The following is a 13917-nucleotide window of genomic DNA, read 5'->3' as shown; positions in this document are numbered from 1 at the left end:
CATGTCAATTAAATTCAGTGTTTTGCCAAATAAAAACTAAAATGACAGACCCAAAGGAAAAAGAGAAATTCTAACCATGAACAAATAGTCCACCATGCTGTTATATGAAGACTGCTGTCTTGAAGTTGGTATCATTAAGTTTTCTTTTGGAGTAAGATTTCTATTCAACACTGAGCTATTATTAAAATTTCCACCACAAGTCGACTCTAGGATGGGTCTCACAGTAAGAGTGTTGAGTAAAGCTCTGTTCTGCTGCTTCTCCAGAAGAAGTTTGGTTCTGACCTCTGCCAGTGTGACATTCGTCCTGTTAAGATTACAGAAGGTAAACACTTAGTATTTTGATTTTTGCCCCTAATAATTACCAAATAACTTGCATTTAAAAGAAACTGGTAAGAGTAAATGGAGTTTCCTGTTACACAGTGGTTTTTTTAATCCCTGCCACCCGCAACCCTCCCCTTTCCGTCTCCCTCCCCGCTTCCATTTACATCAAGATTCATTTTCAGTTCTCTTTATATACAGAAGATCAGTTTAGCATATATTAAGTAAAGATTTCAACAGTTTGTACCCACATAGAAACACAAAGTGAAAAATACTGTCTGTGTACTAGTTATAGCATTAAATCACAATGTATAGTGTTTTAACAGTAAAGTGTATCAGGACATATCTATTGTACACAAAGGTTTTAAATTATTCAAAATAATTCATGTTTTAGGGGGATCACTGAAGAACAGATGATTCGAAGAAATTGAGAAGAAAAATGGCAATCAGTGATGTATGGTTGACCTGATGCCTCTGGAATGGCTCTACTTACAAGATTCTTGGCTGGCATTTAAAGGATAACTATGTGAGATGATGAACATGTTGATTTTGTCAACTAAAATCACCTTATTTCTCTATAAAATATATCAAAACCATCATGTTGCAACCTTTATATATATACAATTAAAAACTTGTTTAAAAGGCCAGCCAGTTTTAAGATTTAAAGAACATCCTCAAAAACAGTTTCAAGAATTTGCTTTGAGAACCACTGCGCTTTTCACATGTTTTTCCTATTTCCTGAGAAAAACTAAAGCATTGAGGGATAATTTGGAGCAATATTTTCTAGGGGAGAATCACATAGTTGAGTCAGTGATCAAAAACTCCACAGCACTTCCAAGGGCATTTAGGGCATAACATTGCTACCAGTGCATCAGAGGTGGACTTCGACTTTCTGTCTTCCACACACTTCCTCCAGCTGGCAAACATTTTAATTTGAAACACTCTGAATTACACTTCACTTCTCTAAAGTAAACTTTCCCTATTCCACAGTAGAATGGAAAACCTAGAGGATCGTTTGTCTTCAAGGCACTTTCTAGTGATAATGTCAGCAATAACAATGAAAGAAAAGTTAATTTACCAAGTGCCAGTAGTGCTAGGAGTTGTTGTGGTAGTTGACCCCGTGGGTTTAAGTAGCAATCTTCTCTAAAATAATTAGAATAATTAATATTTACATAAACTGTTCTAAAGTTATGTTAATTTCATCAGGTACCATTTCATGAAATTATCTAGTTAACTCATTTCCTACTAATAGCATGAACATATCTCAATTAAAATTATACCTGATGCATATTAATGAACTTATTTTCTATGCCTATGATTTGACTTACTCATTTAGCTTATTATATAATGTTTTTCTAACTTGCACTTCTTCTAGATACAGTTGCTTATATTTTTCCAGTTCTCTTATGATAGAATCTTCTTGAACAGCTTTCATTTTGGAGAGTTCATATTCCAGTTCTTTAATTCTGAGTTCCTTTTGATTCATTATTGAAGCATTATTAGTCTCTTTTAACTGCTGCATTTTTTCTTTGGATGATGCTTGTTCCTAGAGAAAATTTAAAAAATAATTACCACTTGAATAGTTATTGTATATTTGTTTCCTTTAGTTTTGGATCAATGATTCAGAGAGAAATTTTTAAAAATGTGAAATAAGAAGTTTGAAATATGTACTTTGTTACCCATGAATGAACTATGAATTGTAATAAAAAGTAAATCATTCTTATGTTATTACTTATGTAATACAATAATCAAAAAAGTAGAATCAATTTTAATTTTTAAATTCAAAATAATGTCATATAAAATTAAAGAATATAACAATTTCTATATCATATTTTTCATTTCATGGATTTAATGAGAAATCGCATCACACAGTATACAAACTTAATGAGCTGATCTATGTATTTTCCTGAATGAAAGTAACTCAGTCAATAAAGCTGTCTTGTCAACTTTTGATATTTTCCACTAAACAACAATGGTAGCAACAAAACTTGCTGAAAATTCAGTGATTTTTTTTTATTTTTGACAGGCAGAGTGGACAGTGAGAGAGAGAGAGAGAGAGAGAGAGAGAGAGAGAAATGTCTTCCTCTACTGTTAGTTCACCCTCAATGGCTGCTGCGGCCAGCGCGCTGCGGCCGGCGCACCGCACTGATCCAAAGGCAGGAGCCAAGTGCTTCTCCTGGTCTCCCATGGGGTAAGGGCCCAAGCACTTGGGCCATCCTCCACTGCACTCCCGGGCCACAGCAGAGAGCTGGCCTGGAAGAGGGGCAACCGGGACAGAATCCGGCTCCCCGACCAGGACTAGAATCCGGTGTGCTGGCACCGCAAGGCAGAGGATTAGCCTGTTGAGCCGTGGCACTGGCTTTCAGTGATATTGAGAAATAACTGATTCCCTTTATATATAGTCATTATCAGATTGTAAGAGAAGGTGACATTTCTTCCATGATGTGCTGTCACCTGAATATGAACTGACTGTGGTTTCTGCTGGACAGAATATGAAACACTATTGGGTGACCTTCCTTAGGATAGAAGATGAGATGTGATACAGCTTCCACCTGAGTTTTTCTGCTGAAGCTCACCCTTCTAGTCCAGCCCTGATGTTGTGAGGAAACCCCAGCCAAAGGCAAATCATCACATAGGTGTTCCGACTGCCCAGTGAATGATCTTATCAAACCCAAGCTTCAACTGCTACACGTGTTAGTAAATAAACCTGTGATGATTCTGTTCACCAGCTTTATCTCAGTTGATGCTAAGTGCATAATAAATGAGTGGCCCTTTGACTCTTGACTAAATTGCAGTTTGTAAACAAAATAAATGTTGCATTGAAACTGAATTACTTTTTGGAGAGAGAGAGAGTCAAAGAAAGAAGAGGAGTGCGGGGTGAATGTGGAGGGAGAGGCTGAACCCAGCAACAAGGAACTAAATCCAGGTCTCCCATATGGGTCGCAGGGATCCAGTAACTTGAGCCACCACCTCTGCCTCCCAGGATCTACAGTGGAAGGAAGCTAGAATTTGGTGCCAGAGCCAAGGATCAAACCAAGGCATTCTGGTATGGGACATGGGCCTCTTAACTGCCAGGTCATACACCTGTCCCAGAAATACTGACTGATGAGATTTTTGCTACACAGTAATAGAAAACTGATACTAAATATGGAGGGGTACAATTATTTTTTAAAAAAAGAAACCAAGATCTAAAGCACATACTATGCCTTCAGACAAGAGAGAGGTAGAAGTTGAAAAGATAGAAGAGTAAGAATGAAAAACAAAAGCACTTCAAAGGGATGTGAGTGGAAGCTTAATGGAATTTGAAGAGACTGACAGGAAGAGCTTCAGGCCAGTGAAGAAAATGACACTAAAACCTGGAGGCAAGAGACTTCTGGCTACATAGTGGTAGAAACTAAAATTGATGTGAGACATAAGCTGAAGGAAGACTATTAAATGTAAAGAAACCAGAATTTACTGCATTAAAATATCTGTGTCTCATTTACAAAATCAGTTACCCTCAGACTTTGAAAAATATTTTAAAGAAAATTATTTTTTAATTATAAAGACTCTTAAAATATCATTTTTATGAGTTATGGGCAGTATGTTCACTAAAATCCTGATGCTAAGCATGTTTCTAAAATAATGACCTTTTAAAATAGCTCACATTGTTTTACATTTTTTATGATCATTTCTGGACCTTAAATTGCCAGTGTTTATTTGTTAAAATAGTGATTTTGAGGCAGGTATTTTGCACAGCAGTTAACTTGCTGCTTGGAATGTCCAAATTCCATATCTCCATCTGACTTCTGGCTACTGTAATCATCTAGCTTCCTTCTAAAGTGTAACCAGGGAGGCATCAGCTGTGAATCATGGGCTTGGGCCCCTGTCAACCATATTGGTGACTCAGGTTGAGTTCTGGGACCCTGGCCTTGGCCTGGCCCAGCCTGGGCAATTGTGGGATTTTTTAAAAAATATATTTATTTATTTAAAAGTGAGAGTTACATAGAGAAAGGAGAGGCAGAGAGAGAGGTCTTCCATCCATTGGTTCACTGCCCTACTGGCTGCAACGGCCAGAGCTGCACCAATATGAAGCCAGGAGCCTGGAGCTTCCTTCAGGTCTCCTATGTGGGTGCCTGGGCCCAAGGATCTGGGCCATCTTCTGCTTTCCTAGGCCATAGCAGAGAGCTGGATCAGAAGAGGAGCAGCCAGGACTAGAACCGGCGCTTCAAGCCAGGGCGTTAACCCGCTGCGCTACAGCGCCAGCCCCAGTTGTGGGATTTTGAGGTGTGACCCAGTGGATGGAAAATCTTGCTCTCTTGCTCTCTCTCTCTCCCCTTCCCTCCAAATCTACCTTTCAAATGAAAGTGAAAAATAGAAGGTTTTGCACATAAAATATTGTGTTAATGAATTACTTTTTAAATAACGTCTTTAATTTACCTTTTTGATTCAAAAGATGCCCTAAAAACTCATTAAAAAGAAATACTGTATGGTCTCCCTTATATGTGGGAGCTAAAGTGAAAAACAAAAACAACAAAGAAATGCCTGTATCAGTATTGCTGTAAATATGCTTTTTACAACTTTGTTTTATATCTTTTTCAAACAAATTTTTAAGAATGGTATACTACTATAATTTTAATGATCTGTGATTATTTTGAAATTCACCATGTTAGTGAAATTGACATATTTTAATTTGATGGCAGTTTATAGTCTTTGCCTATATTTCTGTTGAACCGTGATATTTTTAGTTTTTACTTGTTGAATTCTAGTGGAGCATTAAATCTTTAACTGTAATGTAAACACAAAATTTTATCTCAGAAATTAAAAAATGAAAAATTATATATTTGAGTTTCAAAATATTGTAGGCTTTATTCATATGGAGTTTTTTGAAAATTCACATCTGGTATCTATTTTTTAAAAAATATTATAATTTAATTATTTGAAAGGCAGAGTTACAGAGAGAGAGTGGTAGAGGCAGAAGCAGAGAGAGTTCTTCCATTTGTTGGTTCATTCCCCAAATGGCCACAATGGCTGGAGCTGGGCTGATCTGTAGACAGGAGCCAGGAGGTTCTTCCAGGTCTCCCACGTGGGTGTAGGGGTCCAAGGACCTGGACCATCTTCCACTGTATTCCCAAGCAGATTAGCAGGGAGCTGTATCAGAAGTGGAACAGCTGGGACTTGAACCGGCATCCATATAGGATGCCAGCACTCTAGATGGCAGCTTTACCCAGTATGCCACAATGCCAACCCTTTTTAAATTTTTGATCCTTACTTATCTTTAGTTTTTCTTTTTCCATTTCTCTTTAGGTATAAAGCTTAAGTCTGCTGTATAAGACAAAAAAATAACTTGCTTGATTCTAATTACTTTTACACTGTTTTTCTCCTTTTGTTGGACTCTCATAGCCTTTAACGCATGGTCTCATCCACACATCTCTTTTAAAAATCAATTACTGTGGGCCGGCGCAGTGGCTAAATAGGCTAATCCTCCGCCTTGCAGCACCGACTCACCGGGTTCTAGTTGCGGTCGGGGCACCGGATTCTGTCCCGGTTGCCCCTCTTCCAGGCCAGCTCTCTGCTGTGGCCAGGGAGTGCAGTGGAGGATGGCCCAAGTGCTTGGGCCCTGCACCCCATGGGAAACCAGGAGAAGCACCTGGCTCCTGCCTTCGGATCAGCGCAATGCACCGGTCACAGCGCACTGGCCACAGTGGCCGTTGGAGGGTGAACCCACAGCAAAAGGTAGACCTTTCTCTCTCTCTCTCTCTCTCACTGTCCACTCTGCCTGTCAAAAAAATCAATTATTGCTTTCTTTAACTCTAAAATCTGGTTTTATATCCTACAGTTGCAGTCACAACTCTTGAGGGTCACCCGGTGCTCTTTCAGTCCTTGTTCTACCATCCTTCTCAGTGGCAATGGCTAATAGCAAGCACATCCCTCCCTCTGCTCCCCTAATCCCACTTCTTTTTGTTTTTAAAGATTTATTTATTCGGGGCCTGGTGCCACGGCTCACTTTGTTAGTACTCTACCTGCGGAGCCAGCATCCCATATGGGCACTGGGTTCTAGTCCCGGCTGCTCCTCTTCCAGTCCAGCTCTCTGCTGTGGCCCGGGAGGGCAGTGGAGGATGGCCCAAGTGCTTGGGTGCCTGCACCCGTGTGGGAGACCAGGAAAAAGCACCTGGCTCCTGGCTTCAGCTTGGCACAGCACCGGCCATAGCAGCCATTTGGGGGGTGAACCAATGGAATGAAGACCTTTCTCTCTGTCTCTCTCTCACTGTCTGTAACTCTACCTGTCAAATTAATAAATAAATAAAATCTTTAAAAAAGATTTATTTATTTGGAAGTCTGAGTTATACACAGAGAGAAGGAGAGGCAGAGAGAGAGAGAAAGAGATTGAGAGATTGAGAGATTTTCCATCCATTGGTTCACTCCTCAATTGGCTGCAATGGCCGGAGATGTGCTGATCCGAAGCCAGGAGCCAGGAGCGTCTTCCGGGTCTCCCACACGGGAACAGGAGCCAAGGACTTGGACCATCTTCTACTGCTTTCCAAGGCCATAGCAGAGAGCGGGATCTGAAGTGGAGCTGCTGAGACTCAAAATGGCACCCATATGGGATGCCGGCACTGAGGTGGTGGCTTCACCCCCTATGCCACAGCACCACTGCTCCCCCCACTTCACAGCTAAAGGGAGCAACCCCTGAATTTTAGTTCCTTCACTTTCTGTTACTCTTTAAAAATTCTCTCAAGGTTCCTCAAATATCAAGGCTTCAACTAACATTGTGTAATCTGTATTTCTAGACCAAGACCTCTTCCCTGGGGTTAGTTATACTTTGGTCTCTTCATTCTAGTTCACTTCTTAACCCCACACTCAGTTTTCTCCATGTGGATTACTTCTGTAGATACCTGGTATTGTACTCTTCTGTTGATTTTGTAAGAGTTAACTTTCTAGTGTTGTTTTCATTAGCGTTACATTTTGTCTTTTACTATTTTAGGTTAGATTTCTCGATATGAGCATAACAAATTTTTTTTCAAAACCTAAAATAATGTGATACTTTTTTATTCTATATTAGTACAAACTAATTGTGAGCTGAGTAGAAAACTGGGTTAATGTCAGGACTTCCTTGGAAATGGTAGAGACTAAACCTATAGCAATTGTCTCATATTGTAATACTAGCATCAGTACAAAAAAGTAATACTTACATACAATTTATCCATGAGTACTAGCAGATTCTTTTTTTATAAAAATAGAAAATAAATGTAGATGGTATTTACTGACAGAATGCCACCACCACCACTTTCAACCAGATGTGGTTTGAAAATGCATTATACTTTCAATTATCCTTGCTACTGTATGAATACATATACATATGAAAACACAGATTTCAAAATGACTAAAAATACCTCATCATTCATTTTCATTTTAGTCATTTCTGTCCCTTTTTGCTTGCCAAGGTGAATGATCAGAATTTCGTCTTTGAATACTATGGCCTTCTCTTTTGCAGAAAGATGTCTCTGGGTGTTGTTTTGCTCTTCTTCAACCTAGAGACACATTTCATTAACTTTTTGGTCTTAAAACATTTGAAAAGAAAAAAATCATAAAGAGTAAGAGCAGAACCTAAGAAAAAATAAATGTTACAAGAAAGCAACCTACTAAAGACCTTCTTGTCACTTGAATTATTCAAAATTTTTAGAAATATTTATATATTTATAAGTCAGAATACAGGGTGGAAGACACACACACACACACACACACACACACACAAACCGATTTTTATCTGGTTCACTCCCCAAACGGCCGCAATGTCTGGGCCTGAGTAGGCTGAAGCCAGGAGCTAAGAGATTGTTCCAGGTCTCCCACATAGGTATAAGGGCCCAAGCACTTGGGCCATCTTTACTGCTTTCCCAGGCACATTAGAAAGGAGCTGGATCAGAAGTGGATCAGCTGGGACTCAAACCAGTGCCCATATGGGATGTCAGCACTGCAGACGGCAGCTTAACCTGCTGTCCCACAGTACCTGCCCCAATTATTTAAAGTTTAATAGGAGAAATGACAGCCAAATTCTTCAAAGCAAAAATACTTTAAGTACAGTCACATGTTATCATAAATGAAGTTTATTTATAAAACATTTTGCTAGCTTCACTATAATTTAAAAGCCATTTATAAACTATTTATTTAACATAAAATGTCTACATTGACACGTGAGTGACTAATCTCAATTCGCCATTTTTTGCTTCATGCAGGAAGCATGTACTGAGTCTCACTAGGCGCCGTGATTTACAATCAATAATTTTAGCAGTAAATATCATAATTCATCTTTAGGATAACAATTTGTGTTATGTTAAATCTAAATGATATCTTTTTTAAAAAAGATGTATTTATTTATTTGAAAGGCAGAGCATACAGAGAGAGAGGAAGAGACAGAAAGAGACCTTCCATCTGCTGGTTCACTTTTCAAATGACTGCAACAACCAGGTCTATGCCAGGCCAAAGCCAGGAACCCGGAATCGGTTCTCGAATCATAGGGATGACAGGGACCCTAGTACTTGGGCCCTCTTCCTGCTGCTTTTGCAAGTGTATTAGGGAGCTAGATCAAAGTGGAATAATGGCCGGCGCCGCGGCTCAATAAGCTAATCCTCCGCCTAGCGGTGCTGGCACACTGGGTTCTAGTCCCGGTCGGGGCGCCAGATTCTGTCCCGGTTGCCCCTCTTCCAGGCCAGCTCTCTGCTATGGCCAGGGAGTGCAGTGGAGGATGGCCCAAGTCCTTGGGCCCTGCACCCTTGGGAGACCAGGAGAAGCTCCTGGCTCCTGCTTTTGGATCAGCGTGGTGTGCTGACCGCAGCGCACTGGCCGCGGTGGCCATTGGAGGGTGAACCAACGGCAAAAGGAAGACCTTTCTCTCTGTCTGTCTCTCACTGTCCACTCTGCCTATAAAAAATAGTGGAATAATGAGGATGGGGACCAACACTCTGTGTGGGAATGCCAGCATCTGCAAGCAGCAGCTTAACCTGCTATGCCACAACACTGACATTAAAGTTTATATAGATACATATATAGATATAAATATAGATATAGATGTAATGATATTTATAAAGAATAAAGCAAAGATTAATTTACCTGATTAAAATTATTTCTTACAGCCTCCAATTCCATTTTTAGTGTTCTTAGGGTCAGTTCAAGTTGTTTCACTGTCACTTCCTTACTACATTGTTCTTCTTTCCTTCTTAACTGCTCCCTAAATTTTTAGACAATGCATGAGCATTACCTGTTCTATTTTACTTGTTTTAAGGTAAATATACAGTTACATATGCTTATCTTAAAATTCAGTTTGTTAGAAACCAAAAAAATCATTTTGTTATCATGATGTTAGTATGTTTATTATAATGAAATGTCTATGTTCTCAAGTATCTTTATTTTTTAATTTTCCTGTTACTAATTTATCATTTTAATATCTTCCAAAGGCAGATATACTTGAAAGGTAGTGATGAAAGAACGTTCTGATAATTGATAACCAGTTTATCAAAAGGAATTTTGAAGTAAAGTTACAAGTCAAAAATTACCTTTTCTTCACATATTCCTAATTAATTTTGATTTAGGAAAGGTGATTTAAATTAATGAATCTTTAATGATTGCTATTTATAGTTGTACATAGTGGATAGAAAAGATTAATCTTTGGGAAATACATGTATCTCTAAAAACGATTTAGTTTGAGACATTACCTTCGGATTTCTTTCACAAAACTTTGATTACTGTTATCCAAGAGTAGGCTCTTGGATACCCCATACATTTTATGTATCCTTCTTTTCAGTATGTTTAGTTCATATCGTTGACTACAGTGTAACCTTGTAGGAAATTTAAAAATTCATTTTGGAACAAGAAAGGAGTTAAGAGTCCAAGCTAGATATCAGACCCAGGTACTCTGATAGGGGATGACATCTCAATGAACATCTTGTCTGCTGCACTTAGGCTTGCCCCTGAAGGCAATTGTTAAATGGAAAGCATCTTGTTAAGTTTTCCCTGTAGCCATGGTAAGAAATAATCACCCACAACCAGTTTTAAATCTCTTCAGTTAATTAATGACTACTAGCCTCACTCTCCAACTAATCAAGTCAAATTTTCATTTCTGAAAGATGGCCTGTCAGAGATAAGCCCTCTCCATAAATGTATCACAAAGGTCAACCAATCTCACAGCTGGGGGCTATAGGAGACACCAGGTTTAGAGAGTGAGGTAAGGGCAGACTGTGGCATCCCATGCCACTGGGGATATAGTGCATGAGGGAGAACCTAGCAAGCTGAAGACCAATATCACTGATGAACAAGATAAAAAAAATCTCAGCAAAATACTAACAAATGTGTGCTAACAAATGTGTGCAAAATAGGCCATGTTTTCAAGTAGGGCCTAGTCCTAGAGTGAATCTATTGCAAGGTTAAAGGGATAACATATACCAAATTTTGATACATACTACTAAGTTACCCTTCAAAAGGACTTCCAATTTTATTTACCAACACTCTATGAAAATGTTTTTGTCCTCATATTCGCTTGGTTATTGTCTTTTTTTTTTTTTGACAGGCAGAGTGGACAGTGAGAGAGAGAGACAGAGAGAAAGGTCTTCCTTTTTGCCATTGGTTCACCCTCCAATAGCCGCCACAGCCAGCGCTCTGCAGCCAGCGCACCGCGCTGATCCGATGGCAGGAGCCAGGTGCTTCTCCTGGTCTCCCATGGGGTGCAGGGCCCAAGGACTTGGGCCATCCTCCACTACACTCCCTGTCCACAGCAGAGAGCTGGCCTGGAAGAGGGGCAACCGGGACAGAATCCGAAGCCCAGAAAGGGACTAGAACCCGGTGTGCCGGCGCCGCAAGGCGGAGGATTAGCCTAATGAGCCGCGGCACCAGCCAGTTATTGTCTTAAAAATATAACATGCATCAGTATGATTAGGAAGATAATATTTAAATATTTATTTGTATTTTTTATTATAAGGCAAGACTGAAGATCCCTAGTACATGTGCAGAAGTTTATATTCATTAATATTAGCCCAAATCAGAATTAGTTTGATAGGACAATAACGGTCATCTGTAAAATATTGCTGCAGGCTCACCCATTATGTTCTTCATCCTCTTTAGTAGGAAATTGCTGGTAATCAGTTTTTCCACTCTCTCTTTGTTGAGTTAATGTACCACCACGACCATGATCATCATCATAAGGGAGGTTTTCTGATGTTCCCATTTCATTACTTTTGTGTGTCTTTATTTCTTGTTCAAACTTTAATGAAAAATTTCATATTAAGTTACTCCTTGTGCAATAAAAACATTTTTATGGATGTTACTATTTATTAGTTTTATCATGATTTCAGTCAATGAAATATTTTTGGTTTACTTAGTTTCATCAATACATGTCATTGAAGTTTTTGTAAATTTTTTGTTTCAATTATTCTTGAATTTTCAAAACTTCCAAATGGGGCCCCTCTTAATTTTACTGTTTTATTCCCACTTACTCTTCACTGTATAACATTTTTATTCCTTATTTGGCATAAATAAGAAGACAAAGACATAAAACGTGTTGTGTTCTGTCTTCACCACCTGGATTTCATAGTAAGCAGCCAGATGAGAGGATGTGCCATTGTGGAGCTTCACTAACAACACTTTCCCTTCTCTGCAATAAGCTGTTCTCCCGCTCTGCTGCTTTTTAAGAAAAATTTATTTCATTTTTTTGAAAAGAAGAATGACAGAGAAGAAGAAGGGTGGGGGGGGGAGAGATACTCTCTCCTATCCACTTCTTCACTCCTTACATGGCCACAACAACTGGGGCTGGGCCAGGCTGAAGCCAGGAGGCAAGTGCTTCCTTCCCGGTCTCCCATGTGTGTGCAGGGGCCCAAGCACTGCAAGCGGGGGTCTTAACAAGTCTTCACTCATTTGCATCCTGGGATATCAAAGAAGTGAAGGAGTCCCTGAAATATATCAACCAAAGTTTGCCTTAAAGGAACAAGTGGAATCTACTGAAGTGTAATGTGGTATTGACAAAAATGAGGTCCTTCCGCTGGCCCCGTGGCTCACTAGGCTAACCCTCCACCTGCGGTGCCAGCACCCTGGGTTCTAGTCCCGGTTGGGGCATAGGTTCTGCCCAGTTGCTCCTCTTCCAGTCCAGCTGTCTGCTGTGGCCCGGGAAGGCAGTGGAAGATGGCCCAAGTGCTTGGGCCCTGCACCTGCATGGGAGACCAAGAGGAAGCACCTGGCTCCTGGCTTTGGATCAGCGCAGCGCTGGCTGTAGCAGCCCTCTGAGGGGTGAACCAACGGAAGGAAGACCTTTCTCTCTGTCTCTCTCTCACTGTCTAACGCCGCCTGTCAAAAAAAAAAATGAGGTCCTCCCTACAGTTCATATTTAATAACTGTAAAATTTTATAGCTAGAATATATTTAAGTATTTATTTTAGTACTGATAATGAGACTAGCACAAAGAAGGGTTAACGATTGATCAGAGCTCCCAAAGTGGCCTTCCCTGGCATTTTATGGAACTATAATGGTGATAATATAATTCCATAATGCAGAATCATATGAATTCATCAAATTAATCAGATAAATTCGGATTGTGTTATTGGGAAATTACTGAATACCTTCATGGGGGGGGGCATAAAACCTCATATACTTTCACTGTTAAAGGTAATATTTCTAATTTTTTTGTTTGTTTTAAAAACTCAGTGTACCTTCAGAACTTAACTTTCTACTTTGGAGTTAAATACTGAATTTTTGGTGAAGGTTTATGGTATGTATTTTTTTTTTATTTTTTTGACAGGCAGAGTGGACAGTGAGAGAGAGAGACAGAGAGAAAGGTCTTCCTTTGCCGTTGGTTCACCCTCCAATGGCCGCCGCGGCCGGCGCGCTGCGGCCGGCGCACCGCGCTGATCCGATGGCAGGAGCCAGGAGCCAGGTGCTTTTCCTGGTCTCCCATGGGGTGCAGGGCCCAAGCACTTGGGCCATCCTCCACTGCACTCCCTGGCCACAGCAGAGAGCTGGCCTGGAAGAGGGACAACCGGGACAGAATCCGGCGCCCCAACCGGGACTAGAACCTGGTGTGCCGGCGCCGCTAGGCGGAGGATTAGCCTAGTGAGCCGCGGCGCCGGCTTATGGTATGTATTTAAAAACATACTCATCAAGGCTTATTGTTCTTTATTAACCAACATGATCTAAAATACTTAAAGTGAGTGGTTGTGAACTATAACTTCCAATGGTTGGAGTGAAACAGATAAAATTACATAATGAAGGCACAATAATCATATTCATTAGTTTTTTGCAAATCTCATGGTTAGATACATTTTTGTATTCCTTCTCCATGACTGTTTTTTCCTATTGTATTATCATTTTATTGCCTTTTTGTTTGAAACTTGTGCCTCATTTCATTTCTGTTGAGCAGGTATGCCCAAATTCCAAAAGCTTCTCTTGACTACCTGGCTGAGGCATTCATCTGGTGTCTATCTTCCAAGTAGTGATACTCCTCTTGATTTTTTTGTGTGCCATTTGAAAGTTAACTCTTGGTATTCATTCATTTAAACTGTGGCTACTTCTGGATTCATTTTTTCCATTTTATGTATCACAAAAATTTTCACTTGTGTTAAAAATGTTTAGTGTTTATCATCAT

General features: G+C 39.9%; 1 pseudogene; it reads right to left on the bottom strand.

The window, feature by feature from the left end:
- The window catches only part of ORYCUNV1R-PS1575 (vomeronasal 1 receptor oryCunV1R-ps1575 pseudogene), a 1374299-nt pseudogene that overhangs the window by 352337 nt on the left and 1008045 nt on the right, over positions 1 to 13917 (bottom strand).

This window comes from Oryctolagus cuniculus, chromosome 19, assembly GCF_964237555.1.
Source record: "Oryctolagus cuniculus chromosome 19, mOryCun1.1, whole genome shotgun sequence".
NCBI classification, from domain to species: Eukaryota; Metazoa; Chordata; class Mammalia; order Lagomorpha; family Leporidae; genus Oryctolagus; species Oryctolagus cuniculus.
The sequence above is the reverse complement of the archived record's forward strand: the minus strand, read 5'-3'. Positions and strand labels throughout refer to the sequence as shown.